Here is a 13469-nt window from a genome sequence, read left to right as displayed (position 1 = left end):
TCATCACAGTGCCCCAAAACTCCATTACAGCATCACCATACACACAAAGAACAAAGTTGCTGTCCCACTGGGGGGCGGACACACAGCCTGTCAGCTTTACAGTAAGTGGAAATTCCTTGTGGTCTAAGAATAATATTAAACTGGCTCCTCAGGATCACCATATGACCTTGCCTTGACACATGGCTCAATTTGTCTGGAAGCAGTGCAGACCAGAGTAGCCCTGATGTGGTCACTAATTTAGTGACACCATCCATTTCAAACTTCACCACTCCCACACCAAGGTAGCAAAAGAGCAGTTTGCAACAAAGAGTCCTTGTTATTAAAGGAATCCTGGGCCCTTATCAAAGAACATGATCCAGCATCCCCCACGTAACCCCTACATATTTTCAAGGCATGAAAATTGCTAAAAAGAGGCAAGCAAGGCTGTCAGGAAGTCATCAAACTTCAAATTGCTACATAAGAAAACTAAGGACACACACCAAACCCTTAGCCTACGTTGCGTAAGTCCCCCAGGATCTGTATTTCTCAGCTGTAGGACCAGCACACATACTCACTTACCACTGCATCAGGATAATCAAACTATTAAAATATTAAAACAACAGACCACAGTAATTCCGGTACAAGGAGTTCTTCGTGCCAACTTTCAAAGCCTTTGTTAGAGATTTTAACACCTCTTCAAAACTGCTGAAACTATTCACAGACAGGTAAAAAGGCACAGGATCGATAGAGCCGATGTCAAAGACGATGCATACCATGCCGAGTTCAAGGGCCACAGTTCTTTGCTCTTTCCAAAGCAAAAATTCTTCTAAAGATGCCATACCATCACGGGAAAATTAAAGCCAAGCTTCACTGAAATGCAGCTCAAGTCGCTTACGACTTAAGAATCACCTCATTAAAAAAAAAAACAACAAACACCAAACTGGACGCGGCGGTTTTAATCATTCTGGCCTATCCCAAGAAATCCAGTGTTTGGTAACAACAGATAAAAAGGCTTGTGAAAACCCAGCCGTTCAGACAGAAACGGCTTTCACTTTAGAAATTACAACATACGGGAGGACAATTAACAGGTCGAGCTTTAAAGGAAACCAATGCCCTCTTTGCAACGTATCCAACTTAAAGGCTTCTGCTGTTTGTGGTAAAACAAAAAAAAACCCCCAAAACCACCTCCGTCCCCTCCTACCTTCCCCCCATCCCCCCAAAAAAACATTATGAAAATATAAGAGGGCAGCAATCGGAAACTCGGCATTTCGGTCTCTCTGGCAGGTTCTTTTGTTCTTGCCGATTCCAAAAATCGGAGGAAATCTCTTTCCCCTGCGATCGCAGACAGACCTTCACAAACACAAATCCTCCACTTCCAGATACTCAGGGTTCAATACACTTCCACTTGTTGCTTCTGTCACGAACGCGTATCTGGATTAACTCTTGACAGCAGACCCTCATACTTAAGGGGCAGGCTAATTACCGAGAACTTTAGACACTGTGCTTAAAGCGAGACGAAATTAAATTAAAGACAATGACATGAAAATCACCCCATCTGCGGACAATGGCCTTCCACCAGAAAACCCTTCCACAGAAGAGACGCAGGGCTCGGGCCTGTCTCCGCTACCCGGCTGGAGGGCATGTCGCGGCTCAGGCGACTCGCCAGCCTCACCTGCAGCTATCGCGGGCCATCACGGTGACATCACGTGACACCGATACTCCTTCACAAGCTGATAACGAGCACTTTGGACCGCTCTCTGCCTTCCAGCGAGGTTTATGCGCGGCCAGCTCACGCTCCTCCGGACCCCGCTCCTTCCCTGCAGGCGTTGTGCTCCGTCCACCCTCCGCGGGATCTCCGGACGTCCTCCCCTCTTCCCCCGCCAGGCTGGCGAGGGCGGCCGCGCACTGCTCGGGCCTGCCCCCGCCTCACAAAATGGGCCCGGGGGGCGGCGAGGGCAAACCAACGCCATCGCTTTTTTGGTTTGGGGTAGGTAGGGATTGGTGTTGGTTTTTTCCCCATCGTCTCCCCCCTAAAAAAAAAAAAAAAAAAAAAATCCCCTTTCGATTCACCGCGGAGGGCGCTGCGCCTCGCCTCGCCTCAGCGCCGCCGCGCGTCTCTGGAAGGTTCTGCGGCGCGCGAGCAGGTGCGGCTCGAGCCGCAGTGCCCCGCCCCTCCAACGGTTCCAACGGTTCCAACGGCCGCTCGCGGGTGCGGGGCCCGGCCCGGCGGAGCTGACCGGCCCGCTGGGCACAGCGAGGGGGGGCGGCGCGTACGGGATCCGTACCTTTGGCAGCACGTGCTTAGCGCGACGGCACGCCGCTGGTGCCACGCGTGACTCCCACAGCAGGCCCTGTTCGAACCGGCGTGTGTGTGATCGCAGGCGTCGGCAGGAGAGGCAGGGACAGGCACCGGGCAGCGGCCGCTCGGCGGGAGCGGGAGTTTCTCCCCTGGCAAGGCAACGTCCAAGACCAACGGTCCCGCAGGCGGGTTTGCTACCTACTGAGCAACCAAAATATTAAAAATTGCTAACATGTGGAATCTATTAGGACATTTAGAAGGAATTCACATTCATTGTTTCACTTGAAATATAAAGGTTATAAAACTTAATGGCCACATGACAAGGAAACTATATGAAACACTCGGAGATTTACAGAGCAACTGTTACGCTCTTTAGGCATGTGGGCTGAAAATTGCTTTACAATAGGCAACGCAACCTGTGGTTTGAGCGCTGAGGTTTTCTGGCAGTTTTCTTTTTTTTTTTTTTTTTTTGACCTTGCAGACTGGTATTCAGTTACCACAGCAGCTCCAAAGTAAAACAGAAACACAGCTTGTATCTTCTTTCAAGTATTTATTTCTTTTGTCCTGTTAACAACAAATAATGAAAGGAATTGTAAGGATTGGGGGGGGGGGGGGGTAAAAAGCATGAAAGCAGGAGAAAGGAAAAAAAATACCAACATAATGGCTTAATTTCTCACAGCATGTGCAGCACAAATGAACAGTAAACACATACCACAGAAAAATGCAAACAAAGGCTACGTTTGCTAAAAGTTCCAAGGAAAAAACCCATCGTGAGTGCCCCCAAGCAAACAGTTCTGCGATTAAATCCTCAGAGCCTTTGCATTTCCAGGCCAATTTAGCACAGCAGATAGCTTCCCCTTTCCCTCAAAACTCACCTCAGCAAGCTAGCAGAGAGGAGCCAAAGGGCCAGGTTTTCAAGCCTCGTTTTGTTTTAAGGCATGGAAATGTTGCAACTATGGCATTAGGAGGAAGCTGTAATCTAAAGGGTCAAGTATGAAAACCCGATTACAAATTTGCCACTAGGGTTTGTCTGTATAGAGCAATGTAATTAAGTAAGTAACAGTTCACGGGCAAATACCGTATTTTGCTGTGTTTGTCAAACCTGGATCTTAGCAGTGGCAGCACTTGCTGCTGAACCGTAGGCCAGGAACTTATGATCTAGGCTGCTATGACACAAAGGCTTTAGGGTGACCCTAAGGGTTATACGATCAGTGCAATCCTATATTGTCTCATTCTGTGACACCAGGCAAGACTGTACAATTTTCTGTTTCACCCTTGCCCTATGTATATAACAGAAACTGAAATGCTCGGGTAGGGCAAGGTTTGCAAAGGTGTATGTCAAAATGGCATGCTTGCAATTTTGATACAGGAGTTTCAAATCTGCTCAGAAATCAGAGTGACGAGGGGGAATATGAACATCAGGTGACTTGAGTTATGCTCAGCACAACCTTTCTGCTAATGCACCCGTGTTCTCAGAGCATTCAGACATTCTGTTCTTTTTCTACATTTACTCACTTGCTCACTTTCCAAATTTAAGCGGCAGTACAACGTTATTCCACTTGTGGTTTTATTTTCTTCAATGAACTAGGGGGGAGTATGTAGCAAAATAATTCCCCCAAAATCATAATGCTGTTCCCCTCGTATGGAAATATGCCATGCCCTGATGTCAGGAGGTCATTTTTTCTTTTCCCCTGACAATCTGAGGCTAAGAGAGAGGTGAATCCAGTGAAAGAAACAAAACCAAACTGTGACTATTTCCTGCTGTAAGTAAAGGCAAATGCACTTTTGACAGTATCCCAAGTTACTTTTTTTCCCTTGAAAATATCTATAAGCACGTTTTTGATCGCAAGATTGGAATATGTCATGAGAACGCATTCAAGTATGCATTTGCATTAATGTTGTTGCCAGAAGCCATCTCACAGTCATCATCAGACATACTGGAGCCCCTAGAAAGCTTTCTGTGGGATTGGAAGGCATCCAGGCAGGGGAAAGCAAAGCCACCGTGTGGTTTGGGTGGCCAGTTCCACAGGAAAACTATACATTAATGAATGGCACGCACTCAAAGTGGTAGTTACGGTGCATAGCTTGCAAGCAAATCATTGGCCGAGAACCATTAAATATATAAAGTATTTGATAAATGAAATTTTGAAAGAAGTCTATTTAAAAATAATCCATTGAAAGAAAACAGGCTCATTTTACAGCAAGAATTGCCCATGTCAAACAGGACTGCTAGCTGTAATGAAGATCACTAGAATATGAGTTGCCTACCCAGCCTTAAAGCATATCCAACATGACATGTACATTATACTGCAAAAGGACATTTTGAGGGATCATTAGAACAATCTATTTTAATATTCCTGAATGCCTAATCATCAGAAGAAATCAAACAGCAGTGCTGGGTACTCTGCAATTCAGGGCTTGCACCGTATTTCCATTATTCAGACAGATGGAAAGGGTTCATGTACTTTATTGGCTGCTCATTTTCTACCTCGGTACTGATCTAGAAGCGCCACTAGATCTACAGTTTAATTCTTTGGCCCAGAAAGCAGGGATGTAGCACCTAAACCTACTGTTGACACACTCTGGACTTTTCATGCACATACTGCCCATTTCAGCAAACCTTCCTTCTTTCATTGCTTGACCTTCAGCTTATGGTTCCCCCTTCAACCATAAAGTGATGATCTGGCCAACCACTACCTAGCAGTCCTTCGCAGTTCAAATTCAAATTCTGTAGGTGATAAAAAGAATATGCAGTGATCAACTCATTAGGCAGAAGTAATGCTAGCTCTCTGGGCTTTTGGTACACTTAACACTTTAAAGGAAGCTAATCTCGAAGATATTTGGGGCAGATTGCAGTGTTAATGTATGAGAAGGTGTGGACACAGGCACACACAGGTGAGAGACTGCCTGAAGGGATGCTGCAGAGATGAATAATCTGCACTGCACAGCGTTCTGGCTCAGAAACTCTCAAAACACAGTCCTCCCCAACAGGAACAACTGGAAGAGAAAGGCAAAATGATGAAAAATGAAGGGATCAGCAAAAATGAGACCTAATATAAACCCAACTAAAATAAACTCAGCATGGCTCCTGTGGCTCATTCAAAAGAAAGTCTTCTCTGAGAGTTCATTTACAAGACCTCAGTTCACTGAAGAAAAAAGATAGACTATAACTTCCTCTATTGTATGCCATTAGGAGCCATTGGCAAATCTGACTGACAATATGAAGAGGGTTTTAAAGGGAAGTACTGAAGATTGCAATGCTGCCTACCATATTGCATCAGAGGAAACGTGGTATCTCCATCCAGAAAGTGTCGGTGCTCCTAAATACTGGACTTAAGAGTTTGAAAGAATTAAGATTATTTTCTTAATTCATGTAGGGAGTGAGAGCTGTGAGCAGTACTTGGCTGAATTAAAAAGCAAATTATAGTTTTTACATAAGAAATCGTGTAATTCTGTAATTTGTTTGAACAGAGGGGACATGTATCAGGAAACCTATTTTTAAAACTGGACTGAAGATGCATTGACTCTGTATGTTTAAAACAATCAAAATGAGATCAGAAGGCTCAATGCTATGACCTTGTATCGATGGAAGCACGGCATTCTATTGAATATGTAGCTGTTTGTACATGACTTCTTTGAGTTTTTTACGTATGTAGCTACTTCTGCTGCAGAACATCAACAGGGTTTTTTTTAATTGTTTTTCTGTGTCAGCATCAGATCCATCCTAAAGAAACTCAAGGCTGTATTTCCTTTGAATAACATGCTTGTTAAACTTCAGCTACAGCAACAGGACAACAGAGAAGCTGAATGTGTTTCAGGGTTCAAAAGTACTATAATAGTTGATGTGGGTGAAGAAGGTCTTTTTACAATAGCAGACAGATGAGAAACATGTTAGATCGCTAATACTGAATATTCAAGAATATTAGAATATTGAAAGTTACAGACTATTCAGCCACCAAAGCACACACAATATTGCTTGCTGGTGTCTCTCTACTGTCTTTTGCATAGCCCATAGAATAGCAACGAAACATTGCCCAGCTCTGCAAGTATTCTCCATGAATTTGCAGCCCTGACGGGAGTCCAGAAGAGACCACCAGGTATTTTATTTCTGGGGAAAAGAAAGCCAAGCAATAGCTCACAAACTGATTTGTGATTCTGTTTAATCCTATTGCTGACTTGAGTCAATCATACTGTTCCCACTTTATTTATTACTAACAAGGGGAAATGTGGCCTGAGACCTCAAAGGAATCAGATAGGAGATGCTGTGGCTTCTCTTTCTGGTACCTGAGAAAGTCTTCTGCATTATCTAAGGCTGACACTGAACCAAAGGATTGCTTTGTTCTCTGAGGGATGATTTTTTTTAAAAGCACTTTTTTTTCCATATTCAACAGTTGAGAGCGCAGAGACAAGGAGCTTGTCACCTCCGCTATTACTTGTAATAGGCAATGTTGCCGGGGGTATAATGACCTTATGAGTGAACTGACTTTGCTATGGCATTCCCAGCAGGCTCCAGGAAGAGGAACTGTGTTCAGGTATCACTTGTTTTCCATTACGACCATTTCAATTTTCTGTTAACATTCTTCTGAGATGAGCCTTTACTTAAGGCTCATGTTAATAAAAGTTAATAAACCCTTATTCCATATGACAGCATTTTTCATATAGCCAAAATATTCCAGAAACTGTATCACCTCTGCATTTATTTCAGTCCTCTCTCTGCATAAAGGCACCAACAGCTGAGTCTCCTAGAAAAGATAGCAATGAATTGCCTCCTTTTCTTACAGCTAATGTAACGTGCCAGAACAGTACCTAGGAGCACTCATCAGATCAATAGCAATGCCCAAAGCAGAAGCAGCAGCTGGTGGCTGTGCTCCAAAGTGCCTAATGCTGAACAAGGAAAATGAAGAAGCGCTTCAGTTAATGTCTTCACAATGCCCAACGTTTGCACATGGTGGCTCAAGGGAAGGGTCCAGCCAGGGGTCAAATCTAAAGCAGGACTTCTGAGAGTCATATAGGCTACTCGCAGGCACCTAAGGGCAACTAGAGACCTCACTACAGTACCTGGGTTTGTACTGGCTATCATGTGTCTTCTCACTTTTTAATCTGTTTTTTTTCAAAAGTGTCTTGTGGGACCAGAAGTTTAACTCCGTTTGTTCAGTGATTCTATGTACCACAGCTTTCCATGCAGTCTTCCTCTGTACTAGCGCACCATAATAGTGATTTGCTCAGATAACCGATCTTGGTGGCAAACTGCCTCAGAAGACATGTAGGAAGTCAATTTGGAAGTCAGGGTCCTTTTCATACAGAAGCCATCAGGCTTCTGAGATGTCTAGATTTAAGGCACTGATACTCCAGCAGTGTTCCTCCACATTAATTCGACGTTGCCTGGGAAGAAGATGCCTGGGGAAGATGTCAAACAGCAACTTTTCGCTTTTGTATTCTTTTCATTATAGTTTGATTAACATAGAGAAATTTCATGCCTATGATGACTGTCTGTGAAAAGCCTGTAAAATACAAAGGCAACTCTTTCAGGTAAATAAAATTCAAATTTAAAAAATGCTTTTGCATAAGAAAAAAACAGGAAACTGAACCACATCTACCTAGTAGCACTAGGTCAGGATGACTACTAACACAAGCCAGAGAACCACATGTCCTCGTAATACCTAGGCATGATGGATGATCTTTGCAGCTGGATAGGAAAAAGTGAGCGGTGAGTCAAACTGACCCTTCCTTGTTTTCACATGTATGAGTTGCTTTCCCTTCCTCAAAAAAACAAGCGACAGCAAACAGTAACTGGCGTATGGGGGTGTTCTAAGCCAGCAAGCTACAAAGTTAATGGACTGCTTTTTAGGGCATGGTGACCTATAGGAATGAGCAGGAGAAGAAACACACATCTTTTATAGACTTTGTTCTTGGATGGAAATCACATGCCTCTATTACTATATAACTTCAGGACTATAAGGTGGCGTCCTGCCTCTGTCTGCTTAGGGCCACTGCACACCCCCTAAGATTGCATGTTTCCTCTATTTTGTTTTTTCATATGCTTACTCTTTGGTCACTCTCAAGCTCAAATTAGAGTGCTTTCATCCCTCATTTAAGGAGGACTGTTCTTTTCTAGATTTATGCAGAAAAATCAGCATATGCATTTGCCTTGGGGTTTTTTCTGCATTAATATGTCACAATGCCCATAGCAAAGGTGAGCATAAGGAACTAGTAAGTTTGGACTCTTTGGGAAGGTGTGAAGATATAAATTGTCTCCTCAGAGGTCTATTCTTTTCAGTTGTATCCAGTCCACATAGGCTGGATCAGTCTGTGTTTCTGCTAAAGCATCAGCTTGAGGGATTTGTTACAGAAACAGAAGAGGGGGTTATGTTTCAAGAAAAGATGACAGGAGCAGGGGGAACTCACTACCTTCTATGGTACTGGCAGCATTCAAATTGTCCTGCGTCTTCAGTCTGTAGTCTTGCAGGCTGGGGTGCCTCAGCCCCATCAAAACACACTCTGGTCTTCTCGCTAACACATTACCTTGCTGATCTGACTCTTCTCAAGAATACAAAAAGGGTGGTTTCTGTTGAAGCTGTCAACTCCCTGAAGGTATTGAAGAAACTGAAGTACTGAGGTGATCTTAGTAGGATAAAGGGTGGGAAGAAGGGCAGTTTATCAGTCAGAAAAGTGACTGAACACTGGATAAAAGAGCATGAGTAGCAGGGAGAAGGTGAAGTCCTGGTTTTCTTCATGTTTTTCTCTAAGTTAGTTGCTGAAATCTGTGAGAGGTGCCCACCAGTATTCACAACTCAAAATCTTCTTCAGAAAAGCAAAAGCACTCTAACAAAGAGGATTCTGTTTGCTAGAGAATGTAACTGCTGCTTGTGACTGACAGGTTTCACTCAGTCTCCAAACTCCAGCAGGCTGAGAAGCAATACCAGGTTGAAGGATCTTAGCACCAGGGAGGTGAGAGCTACAAAGACAGTGCAGAATATTCTGATTCTCAGGGCTGATGGTTGTTCGGTGAAAAATGCAAAAGATTACATTTGACATCATCTTGCTTTGCCCCCAAACTTTGGAACAAGTGCTGTCAAAAAAGTGGCCATCACACAGATTAAGTTCATTAAAGCCACATGAAGAAAGAAAAACAAAACAGATGATCCAAGGTCACCTTGTATTCTTTCTCAACAGTTGCCTTTCAGCTAGAGGAAAACACTAGGCCAAATTAACGTCTGCTACAAACAGATGTGTTCTCTTTGAAATAAATGCACCCACTTACACTCTGCCTGCATTAAGTCTGTTACCGGCTTTTTATGAGATTTGGCAAGTGCAGTGCTATCTGTTAATATCTGGAGGTGGGAGTGTTCAGGGAGTTGTCTGAAAGGCTTGCAAGACTAGATCTGATCATATCCACCCACACTAATTAACACATTACATAAAAGTACAACAAGTTTCTCTTTGCAAACATCAGAATCACTTGCCCAAGCACTTTCTGAGAAGTTCTAGAAGAACTATAGGGATGGACTGTCACTTTTTAACCTCAACAGAACAATGGATGAGTAGATAAGGGATAGTTCCCACTTTCAGGGCTCACTCCTTTTCTTCAACCTGCTTAAAACATGCCATCAGCAGAGATACAGCTAGAAGGACCTTTGTAAAGTTCACCAAGGGTGCATGAAGGAACATGATTTTGTTTTTTCTCATCAAAAACAAAATACAACATCAACTTTTGAACATGAGGAATTAGATTTACTTACAAAGGATGACTCCTCTCCCTGCCCTGCCTCGCTAATCCTGAAAATTACTTTGTACAAACACCAGCCGCTGAAAACACCTGGAACTGAGAAATCAATCCTCCATTTAAGTAGGGTCTTTTTATGTCATGAGAACGTATGTCCCAAAACGGCTAACATATCTCTATCATTCAAATTTTAAAAGCAGCAGCAATCTCCTCTACAAAAACAAGAGCAAGGTGTCTTCTACTTCTTCATAGATTGGAGCAAGTAAAACTCATTTCATATGCAACTTCTGTGACCTGCTCCTACAGCTTCACCTAGATTCCGCCAGCAGGATAATATATATATACCCTGATTTCGATTTACTCCAGACTCTTTGTATGACATCTGGCTTCAAGATGGTGGCACTGAAAAGTACAGTAATGACATAGGAAAACAGAAGGAAAAAAAAATAATTGTGCAGTGGAAAGCAGGAGGCAGTGGAGAGAGCAGGGAAAACCAAAATTAAAATAAGTCAAAGGGCGGAAATTCCTTTGAGAAGGCCTTAGGCTTTAACAAAGCTTGTCCACATTTGCAGCACTTCAGGATTGCCCAATACTAACCTTATGTGAAAAGGGACAGTAGACCTCAGCAGGCATTCCAGAGGAGCCTTTCTAAAAAAAAAAAAAGTCTTCAAATGTATCCATCCAATTTGCAAGTAGCTCACTGGATGGAGAGCATTCTGTCTCGCAACACTCACAAGAGAAGAAACTCTCTTACCCAACTCTTCCTTAGTATCTGAAAAGCAAAGTCAATGTTTTCCTCATTATTTTCTGATTGCTGCATACCTCTCCCCCACTGTGACTGCTATTTGACCTGTTGTCCGCTCAGAGACCCTGAGGGAAAGAGAGAGGGAAGTTTGTGTCTATGTGTATGAGAGGAGTGAAATGACGAGTCTCAGCTACGTTCAGAGTGGTTTATATTAATTAGAAAGGAATCAACAGCACTTAGTATGTAAGACAACCTCTGAAGATAGGGAACATCTTTTATGCAGTGCAGGAAAAGAGCAGATTCATCTAAGGGACAGGATTTGGAGATGAGTGGGGAGTTACTTTCAGTGTGTGTACTAGTTTTTACCTCACTTTTGCATTAGGATGCCATCAATGAACAGAATCTCTGCATAAAGGTTTAATTTAAGGGGGACACTGCAGGGTGCCCTTTTTCACCAATTCTCTTTGCTTTTGCATCTACAAGCCTGGCATGCCTGATTCTGATTAATGAGAAACTAGAAAAGATTAGAGTGCATAAGGGGAGGTGTGTATAATCATCCCTTCCCCTCCCAAGTATCTCTTGATAAACATGGTACCTTCCATATTCCTGGCAGATCCTGGAAGGATTCTCCCTTTATCGCACCTGCGTTTTCAATGAACCGGGTTTCTCCTCAAAAAATTGACAAAAAAATAAAGCTGAAAGCATCTATTAGTGTAGGCGTCAAAATCACAGAGATCAAAGTTTCTTTTTATCCTCTCCAGAGAGCCTCAGACATCTAGGAATTCAAAACAAAACTCCATTGTAAGAAATCTTTTCAAAGATGGCACCATGCTACAGCTTGTATGTTCTGCACTCAGAAGGAAAGCACTGACCCAGATACGAGAGCTCCTCAAAATACTCATGCAGGCAGAGGGGCTTGCATCAATGGCACTTTTGGCAAGATCTTCCTCCTGAACTGCTCAAGAGATGTAGCTACTCATCTGCAGTAAGGTTCAGAGCTTCAGATTTTAACATTCACGTCATTGCACCCAAGTAGTTGGTCTCCATTCTACATGGCAGAACCAAGGAGTCATCTCAAATACAGCTCACAGCTTTTCTGCTGTAACTCAGATCTCTTTCAGGAAATTACGTATTTTGGCATATGAGTTTTTTCCTCTTCTAATTTTTTGTATAGAACCTCTTGGTTTATGAATAAATACTGCTTTTCCTTTCTACAGTATGTTCCATTTGAATTTGCTGAGCTTTTGACAAACATTTAGGTAGTCAGACTTACAACTTTTGAGGTAGGGAAACACTAGAATTATCTGCCTTGCAAGTCAGGGTGCACCTTGAAATTATGCAGCTTGCCCCAGGTCACAGAGGACATCTATGGAAAAGCTTGAAATTCAAGTCAGGAGCCCTAAGTTCACTCCTTTACTTTAACCACGTGGCCTTCCTTGAGGCGCTTCATTCAGGTGTTCTCCAGTTAAGCTTGCTACTTTCCTGTATTGCAGTTATATTAATTCCTCTTTTAGTAGCGTTCCAATATGTTCCAACTACATTACTACGCCAAGTGCTGCACACTGCATCTGGCATAGGAATGCAGTGTTACTCTTACTAGTCTGTCAAAGAGAACATATCATTACAAAAATAAATAATGTCTAGCTGCTTCTGGCATTTCAGTCCAAGCAGTATTTATCCCTTTTGGCTGATCAGTGCCTGACTCAATGCCCCTAAAAACCAATGGGTATATTCCCAGTCGAATTCAACGTGCATTTAATCAGGTCTTTGCTAACTGTGCTTCCAAATTTCACATTTCATGAGCACTACAGTAACTGCCTCTTCTATTTTTACAGCATTGTTCCACTTACTTCACTGTGCAGATTGATACAATGGATTTTCCTCTGCATGGACTATGTCAGTGAATGTATGTTTGTACAAGCAGGCTCTAGTTTTAGTTCTAGATGTGATGCTGCCTACATGCGTGGTAATCTGGGATTAATGTTAAAAACATATGTATTTTATCATAAATGAACAAAAATATTCAGAAAGACAAGTAAATTTGATATATGAGTTCAGTGACAGAAAGAATCTTCCACTATTCAATCGGTTTGCTCTTCTGACTGAGCATTCTGCTCCAGCTTTCACAGGTGAAGTAAGACAGCTTTCTTGGGCCCAGCACAGTCCTTCCAAACAGAAGTTCTGGGTGGCCTTTAACAAAGGAAACATTGCTCCACAGTTTGCTCTTCCCTGATGTGACCTGGGAACAGCCTCATCAACAGATGTAAAGTGAAGGAAGGGAAAAAAACTTCCATTAAATGTCCGAGTTCTTCAAAGTATTTTTTAAGTTCCTCATTCAAACAGCTGAAATGAAACCAGTGGCAGTTTGTAGCTGCAGTTCCTCTGAAGGGAGGGGATAAAGTATGGGGTGTGATGTGCTGCCGCTCAGCTCAGACAGCCTACAGACACTTTAGAAACAAAAATTACATCTTAAAACTATGAGTAAATTTAACAATTGAACTCTAAAGAATTAAACATCATATAAACATTTCACACTTTTTGTTTTTCTTTCCAAGGGTCCATAGTCTAGTCATTCAATCCTGTGCAAAGGTCATGTTACTATGGATATGACCTGCAAGAAATGTGTTGCCTCAGAGCAGTGCAAGTCACGTGAACAGGCTAAAAGCCAAGACTGCTGATTCACAGTCTTGTCAGGATTTTCAAGCTTGTGTTGGGTTCACCGA

This window comes from Phaethon aethereus (assembly GCF_964289735.1).
Source record: "Phaethon aethereus genome assembly, chromosome: 21".
Classification (NCBI taxonomy): Eukaryota; Metazoa; Chordata; class Aves; order Phaethontiformes; family Phaethontidae; genus Phaethon; species Phaethon aethereus.
The sequence above is the reverse complement of the archived record's forward strand: the minus strand, read 5'-3'. Positions refer to the sequence as shown.